This window comes from Cebus imitator, unplaced genomic scaffold, assembly GCF_001604975.1.
Source record: "Cebus imitator isolate Cc_AM_T3 unplaced genomic scaffold, Cebus_imitator-1.0 Scaffold200, whole genome shotgun sequence".
In the NCBI taxonomy this organism is placed as follows: Eukaryota; Metazoa; Chordata; class Mammalia; order Primates; family Cebidae; genus Cebus; species Cebus imitator.
In genome coordinates, this window is record NW_016107515.1 from 311474 (window position 1) to 329405 (window position 17932).

Consider the following 17932-nt stretch of genomic DNA (forward strand, 5'->3'; position numbering starts at 1 on the left):
CCAACCCCTCCTTTAGGGCTCAGCACCAACACCCACCTTCTCCCGAAAATTATCCTCATACCACCCTCTCTCCAGCAAGAAGTATTCCCTCCCTCCTCCGTTTCTGTGCCATTCATCTGGTATTTATTGTATTGTCATGATCATTAGCATAATGATAACATTAATAATAATAATAATGATACACCAGCTACTTGGGTCATTGCTTTTCGTTTTTATCACGACCCTAGGAAGAAAGCGATTATTATTCCATTTTACAGAAAATGAAACTAAGCCTCAGGGAGTTTACACCTTTTGCTCAAGGTTATACAAAGAAAGTAATGCAGCTGAGGTGCTAGCCAGCCCAGCCGACTCTGAAGCAAGTGTCTTCAAAGGCAGCTGTTTGCATGGGGTGCCTGGCACTGTGCTTGGCTCTCGCTGGGATTATGGTTTTGATGTCTGTCACCCCCCCACCCCCAGCTGGAGACTATGAGCTCCACGAAGTGTTCTGTTTCCTGTTGCACTGTGTGTAATCAATATCTGGGAGCAAATAGCTGATGTTCTACAGACATCGACCAATGGCTGGAGGACTTCCTGTCCTTTGTATAGTGCTAGCAGCTTCAAGCCTTACACGGTTTTGCGTTTCTTACAACATCAAATGCTTGGAAGCAATCTTGATCAATGCTCATTGAATGAAGGAACTTAGGGTCAGGCATGGGCTTGGGGGCTTCCAGTGGGCTTATTTTCTAGCTGAAAATATTCAATAGGAAATTTTCTAGAATGATCTGTATAGCTCAGGATGAATACTGTCCAGATAAGACCTCCTCATCACTTTTTTCAAGTTAAAATAACAAAATTTTATAGACTAAGGTTTCAACGGAGTTTATGCAACACAAAAGAGTGAATCAGTTCAAAAGTAGAAAAATGAATGATTCAGAGGTCATCAAAATAAAACACAAAAAATTGTTTATGGATATCTACTGGGGGCCAGGACCTGCACTCAAAGACCAGTGCTGGAGATGGCCATGTGAGCAACCAGCTAGGAGAGGGGCTTTGGGTGTCCACTCTCGCTGTCATTCCTTCCGGGAGACAAGCTCCCAAGTGCCTTGAGAACAGGCAGAGTTGGAAGCTCAGAAATAGGGAGAGAGAGGGGACAATGGCCCTGTCTGGCAAAGAAGACCAAGCAGCAAAGATCTCAACCTCCCAAACCTTCCAGCAGCCCCAGAGAGGGAATGCTAGCTAAAGTGTGAGACCTGGAGTCTGGCTCATCTCTCGTGGGGAATGAAGAAGGCGGGCCTTTGGCCACAAAGGGGTCACAGAAGAACGAGATGAGGTGGATGTCTATGTAACATCAGCTCTTTGCCCCCGGTCTAGGAAGGATAATAAAAATGAGAGGCCAGGTGGAGGTGGCACATGGAGACAGAGTGGTCCCCTTATCACTCGCAAATTCAGTCTTGTCTGTCATCCATATTGCCAGCCCTGCTTTCTTTTTGTCTTTTCCTGATCACCCTGTGCCCACCCTTTCACCTGTAACCTCAAAGGGATACTTTGTCTCTAGTAGGGCTTCTGTTACCAGCATCTCATTGGTTTTTTGGTTTTGGGGCCCAAATCGCAAGCTTCACCTTTTGGCAGGAATGATCTCTCAAAGAAGCAGAAGGCCCAGTGGTTCAACCTGGCCTCTTGGAACCAAGCTTCCTGGGCTGGAGGGTCACCTGACAATCTGCTGACATCTACAGGGTGGCAATCTTTGTTTTTGTTTGTTTCAGGGGTAGAAACAACTAGTGTATTGATTTGGGGAGGAGAGAAGGAGTGGAGATGGGAAACTGGGAGGCCAGGGTTCTTCAGCGTTCACCAAAACCACTGCCACACCCCTCATCCCCTCTTGCCTTCCTCCTCCATGGTGGGTGCCAGCAGGCTCTCACCCTTTCAGTGACCTCTCTTCCTCCTCCCAGCACCCCACTTGCAATTCGTCTCCTGTTCCCACCCTAAGAACAAGGGAGAGCATCCGTCTTTGGCAGGCCACTTGACAAGAACATTCAAGTGGCATGAAAGGCACCCCACATTTGGGGTAACCAGTTGGCCCTCTTTAACTCAAGAGCGTCTTGACTGCTGGATTTGGCCAGAAGAACAGGGATCCCTGCCCTGCTTCTTCATGTGTGCAAGGATGAGACTCAGAGATGATGCTGGAGAAGTAATAGTACTAGCAGTAAACACTATTTGGAGTTCACTATGGGCCCAGCACTATGCCATGGCCTTACCCATTTCATCTTGTTTCCATTTCTCCATATTGGGTTTAAGAGCATGGACGCTGAAACCAGACAGCCTAGGTGTGAATCTTCGCTGTGCCACTTTCTGGTTTGGGCAAGTTACTTTACCTCTCTTGGCTTCAGTTTCCTCACCTATAAAATGGGGCGAATAGGTTGGGTGCAGTGGCTCATGCTTGTAATCCCAGCACTTTGGGAGGCCAAGGTGGGTAGATAACCTGAGGTCAGGAGTTCAAGACCAGCCTGGCCAACATGATGAAGCCCCATCTCTACTAAAAATACAAAAAAATTAACTGGGCATGGTGGCACGTGTCTGTAGTCCCAGCTACTTGGAAGGCTGAGGCAGGAGAATCGCTTGGACCCCAGAGGCGGAGGTTGTAGTGACCTGAGATTGCACCACTGTATTCCAGGCTGGGGGCCAATAATAACACCTGATAATAGATTCTTTACACATAGTAAATGGCATATAAATATTACTATTCCATTTCAAAAACTCTAATACCAGCTTCCTCTTTCCTTGGCTTATGAAAGGTGAATATATAAAAGAGAAAGCTGATAGAGGGAATGGTTCATTTTTCAGAGCTTCAGACAAAAGGGAAGGGACTTTTGCAAGAAGGAAGACATCAGAGTCGATCATTGTGGTTTGCATTTCCAAATGGGGAAACAGAGGCTCAGAGAGGGTGAGTTAGTTACCTGAAATCACACAGCCAACAAGCAGCAGAGGAGGATTTGAACTCGGACCTATCTGATATCACATCGTACACTATATAGCCAGTGCTGGTGGTCATGGAAAGATTGGGCTCCTGGCCCAACATTGAAAATGGAAATATGAGTCACCGGCCATCCCTAGGGAAAGCTGGGGAGTGAGAAGAGCTCAACTATGGGGCAGAATGTTCCGCCAGATGCTGGGAAGTGGCTGCCAGCACCACTCAGTCTCCTTCATGCCGAGGAAAGGGAGGAGGAGAGAGCATGGAGGAACAGGGTTCGCAAGCCAGCGGAGCACAGCCTGGAATGGGGCCATGACTTGGTGGATGACGTCAGGCTTACCCATCTGGCCTCTGGAGTGCTGAGGCCCTGGAGGATGGGCCCAAGTTTCTGCTTCTCTTTGCAGCAGGTTCCTCCTCTGAAATAACCCAGGCTGCTTTGTCAAGAAAAATCTCTGGCTTTCTAGGCTCTCCTAGACCAACCCAGATGGCAATGTGTGAAATGGGCCTTCAGTGCCTGCAAATGAAGAGTAGGTATCTGTAGAGAAAGCATCAAAAGAAGAAAGGTTCAGGATCAGCCAGCTCTGGGATCGATTCCTGGCTGTGTGAGCCAGGCCAGTACCTTGGTTTTTTTTTCTTTCTTTTTTTTTTTGAGGCAGAGTTTTGCTCTTCTCACCTAGGCTGGAGTGCAATGGCATGGTCTCAGCTCACTGCAACCCCTGCCTCTCGGGTTTAAGCAATTCTCCCAAGTAGCTGGGATTACAGGCACCTGCCACCACGCCTGACTAATTTTGTATTTTTGGTAGAGATGGGGTTTCACCATGTTGGCCAGGCTGGTCTCAAACTCCTGACCTTAGGTGATCCGCCCCCCTCAGCCTCCCAAAGTGCTGGGATTACAGGTGTGAGCTACCGTGCCCAGCCACCTTGGTTTTCTTGTCTATGAACTGAGGCTCCTCTTCCTCTGAAGCAAGGTCTAGAGAAGAAATGGCACGTAGAACACCTGGCACCAGCTGGTCATGCTGTCAGTGCTTGCTGACTACCTGCCTGAACCCATGGGCAAATGAGTGGACGAGTTGGATGGTGTCCCAAAGCACTAGTGTGCTTAGGTAGGGGCTGCCACCTTGCTGACTGGTCTTGTTTGAGGCATTGTCCCTGACCTGACTCTTCTGGTCCCAGTTTCCACTTTGCTCCAAAGAGAACAAGGACCTGTCTGGCCTCCTGAGAGAGGAGAAGCCCAGCCTTTTCGCTCTTGCTAGTGCCCACTGATGGGGCCTCACCTAAGATTCGATGCTTGCAGTGGTTCTACCAAGGAAAGTTTGGGACTGGCCGGTGTGACTTAATGAGATCAGTGATTCATTTTGGTCCCAAAAGGAATGAAAGCCCAGGTCTTCCCAAGGCCCCTCTGCTTTAGTTGGCCTGGTCTCTCCGTCAGAGAATGAGTCACCATCCTTCACATGGGTGCTCTTATTTTCACTTTGCCTGGGCCTTCAGAAAGCAAACAGTGGCTTCCTCTTTTCTTTGCCCTTGGGGGTAAAAGGTGAGTATAAGAGAGGCCTGGAAAGAGCAAGGAAGCCGGCCTTCCATGGTTGCCACTGGAAGGAAAAGGCTTCTCAGGGAGGGACCTTCGAACCATAGCTGCATCTCTGATGCGACCTCTTTCTCTGCCTGGCCAAAGGCAGGGCCTGCAGCCTAAAGCCCAAATTCCTTACCCAAAAGTGGAAAAACACCCCACCCTCTCCAGTCTGCTGGAATTTTAAAAAGTGTCCTTGATAATATGATTTGCCTGGGGCACCAGTCAACGATTCCCTGCTTGGATAAACCATTCGACCTCAATTTCCTTGTCTACAAAATGAACATCCTCATCTCAAGCCGGCAAATTGTCCCAGGCCACAAAGAGGATAACGTAGGTGCAGCACAGAGCAGGTGGCCCAGGTGGGATGAACCGCCTGCCTGAGCAGCAGTGGAGAGGGTGTGACCTTCCGTGATCTGTGCCGTTCTTCCCTAGTTAGGGCTCAAGTTTATCTGGTGGTCAGACCTCTGGCCAAAGGCTAGACCCTTAGTTACCTGGAGTCCACTGTAGGCCCAGAGTAACTGAACAGGAATTCTGAGGAGGAACTGAGATTTACAAAGCCCAGGCACATTTCTTCGAAGCCTCAGCACAGACTAGCAGGATCAAAGAAGATAGAAAGTCAAGGCCAAATGTCCTCAGAGGTCATCATCTCAAACAGTGGGATGTGGGCTGAGTCACTGCCCCTCTCTGGGCAGCGGGTTTTTTCTTTAATCAGTAAATGGGAGATGAAAATTCCTCCCTCACAGAGTGGTAGGGACTTGGTCATGGCTTGGTGATTACGTCCAAATTGGCAGAATGAGGGCATCTCATCATGTGGAACCTTCATTGCTCCTCCTTATGGCGGGGATGACCATAATTCCTCCCCAGAAGGGAGCTGTAATGATTAAATGAGATGCTCCTGCCTCGTGCTCATGGCTGGTGGATCCAAGCATGCAGTAACTGATAGCTACCATGAAACAAACCACCAAGTTCAGTCTCTGGCATATAGCAGGTGTTCAGTAAGTGCTCACTATTGTGAGGGTAACGATGCTATTAACAGAAGAACAAAAATAGAATCACGGAGTCTCCGCCATCAAAGAGCCAGTGGAGATCACAATCTTATTTTAGATCATCCCCTACCTTACCACGGAGAATGTGGAGGACCCAAGGGGAGAGATGCCCCGCCCGAGGCTGCCACAAACAACAGGCTGAGCCAGGATGGAAGCCCTGCTCCACCGCCCAGGGCTCTTGGCTGACCTCAATTCACCCAGCAGACTGGGGCCATCGGTGCTTATGGGCCTCAGTGCCCCCACCCCCAGGATTGCTGTGTGGCAGCCCAGGGCAGGAATGAAGGCACTTCAGGCAGAATGGAGTCATCTGGAAAGATCTGGAAGAAATTAACAGTAGCAGCAGATGCCAGATGCCATGGCCTATGCCTGTAATCCCCGTACTTTGGGAGCCCAAGGTGGGAGGATTGCTTGAGCTCAGGACTAACCTGGGCAACACAGTGAGATCCTGTTTCTACAAAAGACCAAAAAGATGAAAAAATTAGCCAGGTGTGGTGGCACATGCCTATAGTCCCAGCTACTTGGGAGGCTGAGGTGGGAGGATTGCTTGAGCCCAGGACTAACCTGGGCAACACGGTGAGATCCTGTTTCTATAAAAGACCAAAAAGACGAAAAAATTAGCCAGGCGTGGTGGCACACGCCTATAGTCCCAGCTACTTGGGAGGCTAAGGTGGGAGGATTGCTTGAGCCCAGAAGTTTAAGGATGGAGTGAGCTAGGATTGCCACTGCACCCCAGCCTTGGTGACAAGAGCAAAGCCCTTTCTGATACACACATACATACATACATAAATATATACAAATTTAAAAACCAGCAGCAGCAGGGAAGAGCTGAGTCTGCCCCAGTGAGTCGAGGTGACAGCTCCTCTTTGGAAGCAGTGCAGCTCTCTGGGACCCCACATGCATACATAGGCACGTGCATGGCTCAGAGACAATGACGGTGGAGGGCAACAATGCCCACCATTGGGTGAGTGCTGACCGTACTCCGGGCTGTGCCAAATGGTTACATCTCATTAATCTTCATGGCAACCCTATGGGGTGAGTACTCCAGAACCCAGCAAACTGAAGCACAGAGAGGCTAAGGCACTTTCCCAAGGCCCCACAGCTGGTCCCTGGTAGAGCTGGGATTTAAACCTAGACAGTGTGGCCCAAAGCCTGCAACCCTCCACACCAGCCTGCTACTCTAATGAATCATGCCTGTGTCACCCCTCTCACTGATTGACATAGTTTCCACCCCTGTGACCTCATGGTCTCCTGGTGGGCAGCCCTGCAAGGCTCCAAACATCCTATTCCTGGGCCCAGCACCAAATAGGGTCTCACTTGTGCAGCTGGTATTTCCAGGCCCGGCCGCATGCCACGGCCTGAGGCAGGGAAGATCAGCTTGGTTCTGGCAATTATGGGGCAGAAATCAACCTGTCCAGTCTCTCCTCTCTTGGGCACTGGAGGTGGGCAGGGTGGCCTCAATTGGAGCGTCCAGCCAGGTGAGGGGCATGGCTGGGGTCAAGAGCCAGGCATCCTGGTCCCTGCCACATGCCTGCTGGGCACCTTGGCCAGCCCCTGCCCCTCACTGGGCCTTGCTTTTCCCTATCAGAATGAAGAAGCTGGGTGTGGGTGGAGTGGCCCTGGCAGGTCCTTTAAGCTGGCCAAGGCAGTGGGGCTAGGACCTGCCTGAGGCCCCTGACCTGGCTTGCATCAGCCTTGGGCTCCGGTCTAAGAATCCAGCTGGCAGCCCTTAGCGGGTCCTTCTGGTCCAAGGCAGGCGGCCTGCTCCCAGGCTGACCCCACCCGAGTCTCAAGCTGTGTCTCAGATCCTTGGTTGGCCCCATCACATGCTGGCTCACAAGGTGACATCAAATGTCCCTGTGAGTCACTCCTCTGATCTGAGGCCCTCACACCTTCATCCTGACCTAGGAAAGATCTCCTTCTGTCTATGAACTCGGGAAGTTCAATAGCAGCATAACATATCCAAAGACACTGGGTCTCCTCTTCCAAATCCCTTTGCAGACAGTTCCCCATTTCCAGGTACTATTTATAATGTGTTGGCAGGTACTATTTATCAAGGGTTGCAGGAGTAAGGGGACTTTGTATGCACCTCTGACCCTCGAATCCTCACAATCCCCTTTGTGATACTATTGTCATGATTGTAGTTTATAGATGAGGAGACAGAGGTTCCAAGAGGCAGAAGCAATCATGCAGTGACAGAGCGGGGAAGTGACAGAGCTGGGAAATGAGATTTGGGGCAGGGAGGGGAGTCCTCATTCCAGAGCCCAGGGAATTTCCTTCCCTATGTCTGGACTGTTACGCACTTGCCATTCAGAGTACCAACTCTGCACCAGACATCCTGCTAGGTGCCAGTGCTGGGAGGCACAGTGAATGGGCCAGGCCTGGCCTCTGCGTGAGCCACAGTCTACCAGAAGCCCCTGAAGTGCTGAGAATACTCATCAGAGGCCAAATGAAAGACTTCTTTTTGCCTCCACTCACCTACTCCCAGCCCTACCACCTGCCAGCTGTGTGACCTTGGACAATTACCTCCCCTCTCTGCTTTAGTCCCATGACAATAAAATGGCAGAAATATTAATGTCTACCTCACTAGGTGATTGCAAAGAATGAATAGGAAATGCACATCAATCGGTAATGCCAGTGCCTGGCCCAGAGGAGGTGCTTGGTGCCCCATCAAGGTCTGTCTTTTTTCCATCTGCAAGCATGCTCTACCAGGCTGTTGTCATTGCCAACTCCATTTGACAGCTGAGGAGACTGAGGCTCTAAGCGGCAAAGTGGCTCGTCTAAGGCATAGGTTAAGAGATGAAGCTGAAACAGAGCCCTCCAGAGTCCCGGATGCATGCTCTCTTTCCCTGGAACCCATGGGCACCTGTATACCTGTGACCCTTCCCCTTTGGGTTCTGAGTTGCCTCGAAAGGAGTGGGGGGTGAGGGGTTAAGAAGACTGCTAGGCACTGCAGCAGAAATCTCAGGAAGTGCTGGGCTGGGAGAACTTCTAAGAAAGAGGGAGGCAGAAAAGAACACACTCATCCTGACCTCAGTGGGCAGAGATCAGTCTGGCTCCCAGCCCAGAGGCTTGCCCTCGAGGGCCCCCCCCGGACTCCAAACCCAGCTTGGCTTAGCTTACAAATGAAGTAGTTGATGCCCCATGTGGACCTGCTCCTTCCAGATCCTTCTCCAGGCCTTCATCTCCTCACCTTCCTGGGTAGATGCTCAAGGCTGAGGCGTGGGGAGAGATGACCTGGGCTGGGAAGAAAGCCCTCAGCCCCCTCCACCATGCAGGTGCTCTGACAGCACTGGGAGGCCTGCACTTTGGGGTCAGGGGACTTGGCTCTGCATCTTTTGCAGAGAGGGCCCTGGTCATGTGACCAAATGGCTCTGAGACCCAGGGTTCCTGTCTGTAAACAGGGGAAAAATAGTATTACTATCCTGGGATTAGGGGAGGCCTTCATTTCTCTAAGTTCCTGGCCGGGCAGGTGCTGTGCTTCTGGGTTGGGGAAACAGTTGCTGGGACCCTGCTCCAGCAGGCTTAGAGCTGGAGTGGGGATTTCCCAGTGCTTTCCATGCTTCAGTTTCCTGGGGGTCTTCCTTAGGCTGTAGAGCTACCTGGCTCCTGCTCTGTGTCTAGCCAGGAGAGCCCCAGGCAGAGTCCCGGGGATGATATGGAGGGGAGCCGAGCCTCAGGATGCTGTGGGGTCCAGAAATTCAGGGGCTTCTGTGGCTTAGGACCAGCACAGAGGGACCCTGAGCTTGGCCTTGGTGTCCCTATCAGCAGTCCAAGCACCCTGACCTGGCCCTCACAGAGTGTCACGAGGCTTTTACCCTAGATAAAGCAGCCCTTGGAGTGTTTGCGTACCCCTCTGTCTGGAGTTTTCTCTGAAACACTCAGAGGCAGGGCCTGGTGGCTGTGTCGGTGTGAGGTCACTAGGATGACTTGTACCCATGACCTTGACCTAATGGAGCTCTAAGGCCAGCTAGCTCAGGAACCCAGGACCACCCCCTACCCCCACCAGCACCATCAGCCCCCAGGGCCTCCCCAGCTTCTCTGTTACCACAACCCACTGTGGGATCCAGGCTGCCGAACTTAGGGACTTCTGAAGGGGTTTTGGAGGGCTCAGCAGCTCAGCCCTGCGGGCTTCAGCTCGCAGATTCAGCCCCCACTGAGGCATTTCCTTTCCGTGGCTATTTATGGGTGTTTCCTGTTCCTTGAATAGGTAAAGAAAAAGGAAGCAAAAGAAGCTGATCTTTGGGTCCTTGAACAGCTGGCAAATCTTCTCCATTATTATTGATTTACAAAAGCATACAAGCTTGGAGTAAAGAACGGCAAAGCTAGAAAGCAAATGCATGGAAAAGTGCAAGTCTAAGAGCAGGAGGGAAGCCACGCTGGATGCTTCAGCCCTCCAGGGAACATACGCAGAGCACCCACTATTTGCTAATCACTATGCAGATTCCTTGACTTGCTGTTTTCTCTCCATAACAAATGCTGGGCATGAAAAACCCTTTAAGTCAGTAGTTTGTGACCTGAGACTGTACATTGGGACCCTTGTGAAGATGTTTAAAGTTCCCATGCCCAGGTCTCCTCCAGGTGAGTGATATCAGAAGTTCTGGAGTGGGCCCAGGCAGCAGGAATCATGAAAGGTCTTAGATGAGGAGCCTGGGCTGGAGTACTACTGCTCTGGGCTTCTGGCCACTGGGGTCAGAGCCGGCCCTCCACATGGTGCGTGGGGTGAAAACTAATGTGTCCCTGCACGTGCATCTCACCGTGTGATTTCAGCCTGGGAAAATGGTGTGGGAAGTCAAGGAAATACCCCTTTATTTTAATCATAATGTCATATTCTCTCTCTTTTTCCTTGGGAAGATTGTGACAGCCTGTCTTAGGAAGAGCTTACCCAGGTTATTCCCGAGTAGGTTAGCCCTGGTGTCACCTCTTCTGTTCATTTCTACAGGAAGAATTTCATCAACACTTAGTTCGTTCTGGAATTTGTTATTTTGACAATTTGGCAGTTCAGTTAACTAATGTATTATGTGTGTTTAAGTGTGTGTCTCTGTGTGTATGAATGTGTGTGTGTGTCTGTCTCTGTGTGTCTGTGTCTTTCTGTGTGTCTGTAACTGTGTGCCTCCTTTTTTTTTTTTTTTTTTTTTTTTTTTGAGACAGAGTTTCTCTCTTGTTACCCAGGCTGGAGTGCAATGGCACGATCTCGGCTCACTGCAACCTCCACCTCCTGGGTTCAGGCAATTCTCCTGCCCCAGCCTCCTGAGTCGCTGGGATTACAGGCACGCGCCACCATGCCCAGCTAATTTTTTGTATTTTTAGTAGAGATGGGGTTTCACCATGTTGACCAGGATGGTCTCGATCTCTTGACCTCGTGATCCACCCGCCTCGGCCTCCCACAGTGCTGGGATTACAGGCTTGAGCCACCGCGCCCGGCCTTTGTATGTATCTCTATATCTCTCTGCGTCTCTGGATGTCTCTCTGTGTGTCTCTGTGTCTCTAGACATCTCTCTGTGTATCCATGTCTCTATGTCTGCGTCTGTGTGTATGTCTGTGTATGTCTGTGTGTGTCTCTGTGTGTGTCTGTGTCTATTTCTGTGTCTCTGTGTGTATGTGTGTGTCTATCTGTGTGTGTCTGTTTCTATGTGTGTGTGCCACCTACATGACTCATGTAGGAGGTGTCACTGCTACTTCCCCATCCCCTAGGTAAGAAACAGATTTAGAGGCCAAGGGTGCACTGTCACCATGTACTCTCTGCCCTTTACTGCCCGGCACCCCTGCCCTCCAGGAGCCGACCACCTGCCTCTGGACTTCCCACACGCTTAGCCCCGCTCCCCACGGTCCTCTAGACAAATGTCTCTATGCGTCTGTGTGTCTCTATGGCTGTGACCTTAAGCAGGCGCTTTACCTCTCTGGGCCTGCAGGTATTGGGGGATAGGATAGGGCTCATGCCATAAGTGGTGGGCTTGGTGCTTGCTGTGTGTCATTGTGCTGAGGACTTCCCTGTCAACGCATCTCCTCCTCACACTCCCAAATGAAGTGCGTCCTGCTGCCCCAGTACCGTCCACATCCATCCTGCCCTTGCTCTACCCACTGCGACCAGGGCTCCTGCTTCACTCAGGGGAGAAGCCCCCCATCTTTCTGATGGCCTGAGAGGCCCTGCAGGGTCTGGTCCCCTACCTCTCTTCCTCTCTCCCCCTCCAGCCCCTCTCTCACGCTGTCCCCCTACCCTGGCCTCCTCTCTCTCCCTCCCTCTCTTCAGTCATTCTTCCTGTCTCTCTGCTTCTTTCATATAACATGTTTTTATCATCCAGATACATCAGCTTCTCCAACCAAAGTTTTCATTTACCTATATTTATTCTCTTTCTCTTCTCTGCCAACCTTTATTTAGGGAAAGAGTAGGTTGTCTGCTCACTTTGTTCACGTTAAGTGGGCTTTTTTCCTTTTGCCCTGTGTCCTCTTATATCTAGGATAAAAAGCACATTAGGTTAAATATATTGTACTTTTGCCATGCTAATTTTTCTTTTTTGTTATTCTCACACGAATATAAATCACAATCAAAGACTTCCTTGATGAAATAAAATTCAGAAGTGGTATTCTCTTTCTGCTCGGCTCTGGCTTTCCAAATCACACTTATTAACTTTGTAAGCCTTTTATTAAGTCCCATTTGTCCTCAGAAGTTTATACTGAAGTGGAGAGCTGACTATATAAATGAGTATAAACCAGTACCCATCCTATGTGGCGGGGAGGTTGGGGGGGGTCTACAATGCTACCCTACACAGCAAGGGCTCAATGGCAAAAGGAGCCTATCACAGCCAGAGGCCTTCTGGGTCAGGTGTCCAACACTGAATTCTTGAACTTGAACCTTGAACTCTGGACCCTGCGGTTCCCCGGCCAGAGCTTGTGCTGAGAACAACATAAACAACGTGCTGAGATTGTCTAAAGTCACAGGGGAAATGGTGGAAAATTCACCCTTGCTATTACAGGCATTTACAGATTTTCTTTCCTTTCATTCTTTTTTTCTCTCTCTCTTTTTTTTTTTTTATTTTGTAAACCAAGAACTTCAAGACATAATGCCGCGATCTAAATACTTGGGTATATGTTTTCTAAATGTATTTTCTTATGGTCATGGTATACATATGTAGTGTATATATATATGTAGTATACATATACTATTAAAGTAAAAAAAAGTGGGCATTTAATCTCTCTCTCTTTTTTTTTTTTTAGAGGGTCTTGCTCATCGCCCAGGCTGGAGTGCAGTGGCACAATCTTGCTTACTGCATCCTTGACCTCCTGGGCTCAAGCAATCCTCCCACATCAGCCTCCTGAATAGCTGGGACTAGAGGCATGTGTTACCACATTCAGTTAATTTTTGTATTTTTTGTAGAGACGGGGTTTTGCCGTGTTGCCCAGGCTGGTCTCGAAATCCTGGACTTAAGCAATCAACTCACCTCAGCCTCCTAAAGTACTATGATTACAGGGATGGTCACAGCGCCTGGCCTTTTTCTTTTTTTTTTTCTTACGTTTCCAGTTTAACTTCTACTGTATATTGTGTGGGCCTTTATTCCTGAATCATGATTAAACTCTTTAGGCTTAACGTATGGGCCTCAAAATTACTGGACAGTTACATTACTTGTCTACCTCCTTATTCCTTATTTTAGTAATCAGTTATTGTGTTAGGCAATTCTTGCATTGCTATAAAGAAATATCTGAGACTGGGAACTTTATAAGAAAAGAGGTTTAATTGGCTAATGGTTATGCAGGCTATACAGGAGGTATGACATCAGCATCTGTTTCTGGGGAAGTCTCAGGAAGTTTCTAATCATGGCAGAAGGTGAGGGGAGCAGGTACATCACACGGTGAAAGTAGGAGCAAGAGACACAGGGCGCAGGGTGCCATAAACTTTTAATTTATTTTTTTGAGATGGAGTCTTATTCTGTCTACCAGGCTGGAGTGTAGTGGCACGATCTTGCCTCGCTGCAGCCTTCACCTCCAGGTTCAAGCAATTCTTCTGCCTTAGCCTCTCGAGTAGCTGGGATTACAGGCACTCACCACCACGCCTGGTTAATTTTTGTATTTTTAGTACAGAGGGGATTTTGCCATGTTGCCATGTTGCCAGGCTGGTCTCAAACTCCTGGCCTCAAGTGATCTGCCTACCTCGGCCTTCCAAAATGCTGGGATGACAGGTGTGACCAGATCTATCATGAACACAGTACCCAGCCATGAGGGATCTGCCCCCACGATCCAAACACCTCCCACCAGGCCCCACCTCCAACACTGGGGATTACAATTCAGCATGAGATTTGGGTTGGGACAAATATCCAAACTATGTAAGTTATGCACTCTTATTTGGAATTAACACAATGGATACCTCTCTACTCAACTCCATTCATACAGTCACAGATAACTAGGCTAAAAACCAACAACAGAAGAAATACCAAAAGAGGCCATCCAAGCATTAAGAGATACCCCCACAGTTAAGTAAAGCTAACATTCTGTCTTGCAGCCAAAAAACTTTACACCAAATACTGAATTGTGTGTAGTCATACTAATACTAACCATTTATTTTTACGTTTTTGGCATAATTTTGACCATAATTATTTTGGCTATTATTTCTTATTAATACCCAGTATTGAGATATTAAAAAGTTGAATTTCTCTTGGATTAAGCTGCATTAATATTGTAAATGTTCTCAAATAATAGCTATTAATGGACAGAAAAATATTGCATTACCATAAAAAACTGAACCTTGAATGTTTTTTTAAAAAATAGATTTACTGAGGCCCTTTTTAAATATTGTAAAATTCAACCTATTCAAGTATAAGATTCAATGTTTTTTTGCAACTTTACCAGGTAGTGCAACCATCACTATAAATCAATTTTAGACCCAGGGGCAGTTGCCTGTGCCTTTAATCCCAGCCTCTTGGGAGGCTGAGGCCAGAGAATTGCTTGAGCCCAGGAGTTTAAGACCAGCCTGGGCAACAAAGCAAGCTCCCATTATACAAATTTTTTTTTTTTTTTGGACACATGCACACGAATGTTCATTGCAGCACTGTTTACAATAGCAAAGACCTGGAACCAACCCAAATGCCCATCGATGACAGATTGGACAGGAAAATGTGGCACATATACACCATGGAATATTATGTAGCCATCAAAAACGATGAGTTTGTGTCCTTTGTAGGGACATGGATGAACCTGGAAACCATCATGCTCAGCAAACTGACAGAAGAGCAGAAGATCAAACACTGCACGTTCTCACTCATAGGCGGGTGTTGAACAATGAGAACACATGGACACAGGGAGGGGAGCACTACACACTGGGGTCAGTTGGGGGGAAATAGGGGAGGGACGGTGGAGGTGGGGAGTTGGGGAGAGATAGCAAGGGGAGAGATGCCAGATGTAGGTGATGGGGAGGAAGGCAGCAAATCACACTGCCACGTGTGTACCTATGCAACAATCTTGCATGTTCTTCACATGTACCCCAAAACCTAAAATGCAATAAAATAAATAAATGGGAAAAAAAATTAGCCAAGCACAGTTGTTCATGCCTGCAGTCCCAGCTACTCAGGAAGCTAAGGTGGGAGGACTGATTGTGGCTGGGAGGTTGAGGCTGCAGTGAGCCAGTATCATACCACTGTACTCCAGCCTGGGCAACAGAGCAAGATCCCATCTCTTAAAAAATTAATTAAAAATCGGCCAGGTACAGTGGCTCACACCTATAATTCCAGCACTTTGGGACACTTAGGTGGGCGGATCATGAGGTCAAGAGATCGAGACCATCCTGGCCAACATGGTGAAACTCCGTCCCTACTAAAAATACAAAAATTAGCTGGGCGTGGTGGTATGCGCCTGTAGTCCCAGCTACTCCGGAGGCTGAGGCAGGAGAATCACATGAATCCAGGAGGCAGAGGCTGCAGTGAGCCGAGATAGTGCCACTGCACTCCACCCTGGGGACAGAGCAAGACTCTGTCTCAAAAAAAAAAAAAAATTAAAAATCAATTCTGTAACATTCTTATGGTCCCCTAGGAAGACTCCTCTCTGATGCCCACTTATAGATAACTGTGTTCCCACCTCAGCCCCAGGCCATTAATCTGTTTGCTGTTTCTCTAAATTTGCCTTTCTGGACATTTCATGTGAGTGGAATCATACAACACGCAGTTTCTTGTGTCTGATTCTTTCACTTTCCCACCTTTGAAGTTCATCCATATGGCAGCATGTGTCAGCAGTTTGCTCCTTTCTGTTGTTGAATACTGTTCCAGTGCATGGACAGAGCACATTTGCCTATTTTGCCTATTCATTCATCAGTGGATGGATATTTAGGTTGTTTCCAGTGTTAGGCTCTTATGGATTATGCTGTAGGAACAGTGACTCACAGGTCTTTGTGTAGTACCTGTTTTCATTTCTCTTGGGTAGATACCTAGGGAGTGGAATTGCTGGGTCATGTGGTAATTCTACGTTCAACTTTTTGAGGAACCTCCAAACTGTTTTCCGAAGAGGCTGCACCACTTTATATTCCCGCCTGCAATGTGTGAGAGTTCTTGTCTTAGTTTGTTTTCTGCTGCTATGATAGACTACCACAGACTGCGTCATTTATAAAGGTCCCACTACTTAATACTGCAAATGGCAATTAAATTTCAGCATGGGTTTTACAGGGAACATTAAAACCATAGCAGTTCTGTTTCTCCACATCCTAGCCAACTTCTGTTATTATTAGTCATTCTAGTGTATGTGAAGTAACACCTCATGGTGATTTTAATCTGTATTTCCCTAATGACTAATGATGTTAAGCATCTGTGCATATGTTTATCAGCTATTGGTATATCTCCCTTGGAGAAATATCTGTTCATATATTTTGCTTCTTCTCTCTTTCTTTCTTTTTTAATCCTAACCACTAGACTACCAGTGATTTTGCTCCTTTATTGTTTTGTTATTAAGTTGTAGAAGTTCTTTGCAAATGCTGGATACAAGTCCTTTATCAGATTTGGTTTTGTAAATATTTTCTTTTAGTCTGCTGTTTCTCTTTTCATTTTCTTAATGGTGGCTTTTTTCGGCTTTATTGAGGTATAATAATTTTGCCACGTTTAATTGATTTATTTGTGTGCATATTTTTCCTCCCCAAACCATGAGACCAAGTTGCCAACATCGTGACCCTTCTCTGCTAAATATTTTAGCTTGCATCTCTTAAGAACAAGACATTCTTCTAGGCACCCAACAAAGTTAGCAATTCCATAATATCACCTAATGTCCAGTCCATATTCAGATTTCCCTTGTCCCAGAGGGTGCTGTCAAGTTTTTGGATTTTGGTTAATCTGATGATAGATGAGAAAGTCTCTCAAATAACTTTCTTGTCTCTTATTATGATTAAGAATGAGCATCTTGTCCGGGTGTGGTGGCTCACTCCCGTAATCCTAGCACTTTGGGAGGCTGAGGCAGATGAATCACAGGAGGTCAGGAGTTCGAGACCAGCATGGCCAACATGGTGAAACCCTCTCTCTACTAAAATTACAGAAATTAGTCGGGTGTGGTGGCATGTGCCTGCAGTCCCAGCTATTCAGGAGGCTAAGACAGGAAAATCGCTTGAACCCGGGAGACAGAGGTTGCAGTGAGCTGAGATCGTGCCACTGCACTCCAGCCTGGGTGACAGAGCGAGACTCCATCTCAAAAAAAAGAATGGACATCTTAGGCTGGACATGGTGGGAGGCCAAGGTGGGTGGATCACCTGAGGTCAGGAGTTCCAGACTAGCCTGGCCGACATGGTGAAACCTCATCTCTACTAAAAATACAAAAAATTAGCCAGGCGTGGTGTGCACGCCTGTAACCCAGCTACTCAGGAGGCTGGGGCAGCTTGAACTCAGGAGGCAGAGGTTGCAGTGAGGCAAGATTGAACCACCGCATTCCAGCCTGGCCAACAGAGTGAGAGGCTCGGTCTCTTAAAAAAAAAAAAAGGACATTTTACGTGTTCAGAAGGATTGCAGTTCTTTTTCTGTAAACTATCTGCTCATGGTCTTTGTCTGTCTTAAAATCACATTTTTGGCTTTTTCATTTCTGTTTTTAAGAACTCCTTTAATATTAGCGAAATTGGCCCTCATCTGTAAATTACAAATATTTTTTCCTCATTTGTCTTTTTTTAAATAAAATTTTGCTTATGAAGCTAAAAAGCTTTCTAAAAATTTCACTTTAATTTTTATATAGTTGAATTTATTAAGATTTTCTTTCATTATTTGTGGCTTTTGAGTCCTAAATAGATAAAAAATTTCTCACTCCTGGGTTATAAATAAATCTCCCTCTGTTTTCTTTTAAGACTAGTAAACTGGCCGGGCATGGTGGCTCATGCCTGTAATTCCAGCACTTTGGGCGGCCAAGGTGGGCAGATCACCTGAG

At 47.7% G+C, this 17932-nt stretch overlaps 3 long non-coding RNA genes across 3 annotated transcripts in view; 1 reads left to right on the top strand and 2 right to left on the bottom strand.

Moving 5' to 3' along the window:
* The window catches only part of LOC108317306, a 41937-nt gene extending 33802 nt beyond the window's left edge, over positions 1-8135 (top strand). The window contains exon 3 of the long non-coding RNA XR_001830691.2: positions 7712-8135. This is a non-coding gene — a long non-coding RNA (uncharacterized LOC108317306). The remainder of the gene's footprint in view (positions 1-7711) is intronic.
* LOC108317307 lies at positions 2877-8854 on the bottom strand. The gene is made up of 2 exons (XR_001830692.2): positions 8754-8854; positions 2877-3482 (listed from the first exon to the last, which is right to left on the bottom strand). It is a non-coding gene; the product is annotated as an uncharacterized LOC108317307 (long non-coding RNA).
* A 4833-nt stretch (positions 8855-13687) lies between these two features.
* Positions 13688-17932, bottom strand: part of LOC108317310 — a 19747-nt gene continuing 15502 nt past the window's right edge. Inside the window, exon 3 of the long non-coding RNA XR_005203275.1 lies at positions 13688-13722. This is a non-coding gene — a long non-coding RNA (uncharacterized LOC108317310). The remainder of the gene's footprint in view (positions 13723-17932) is intronic.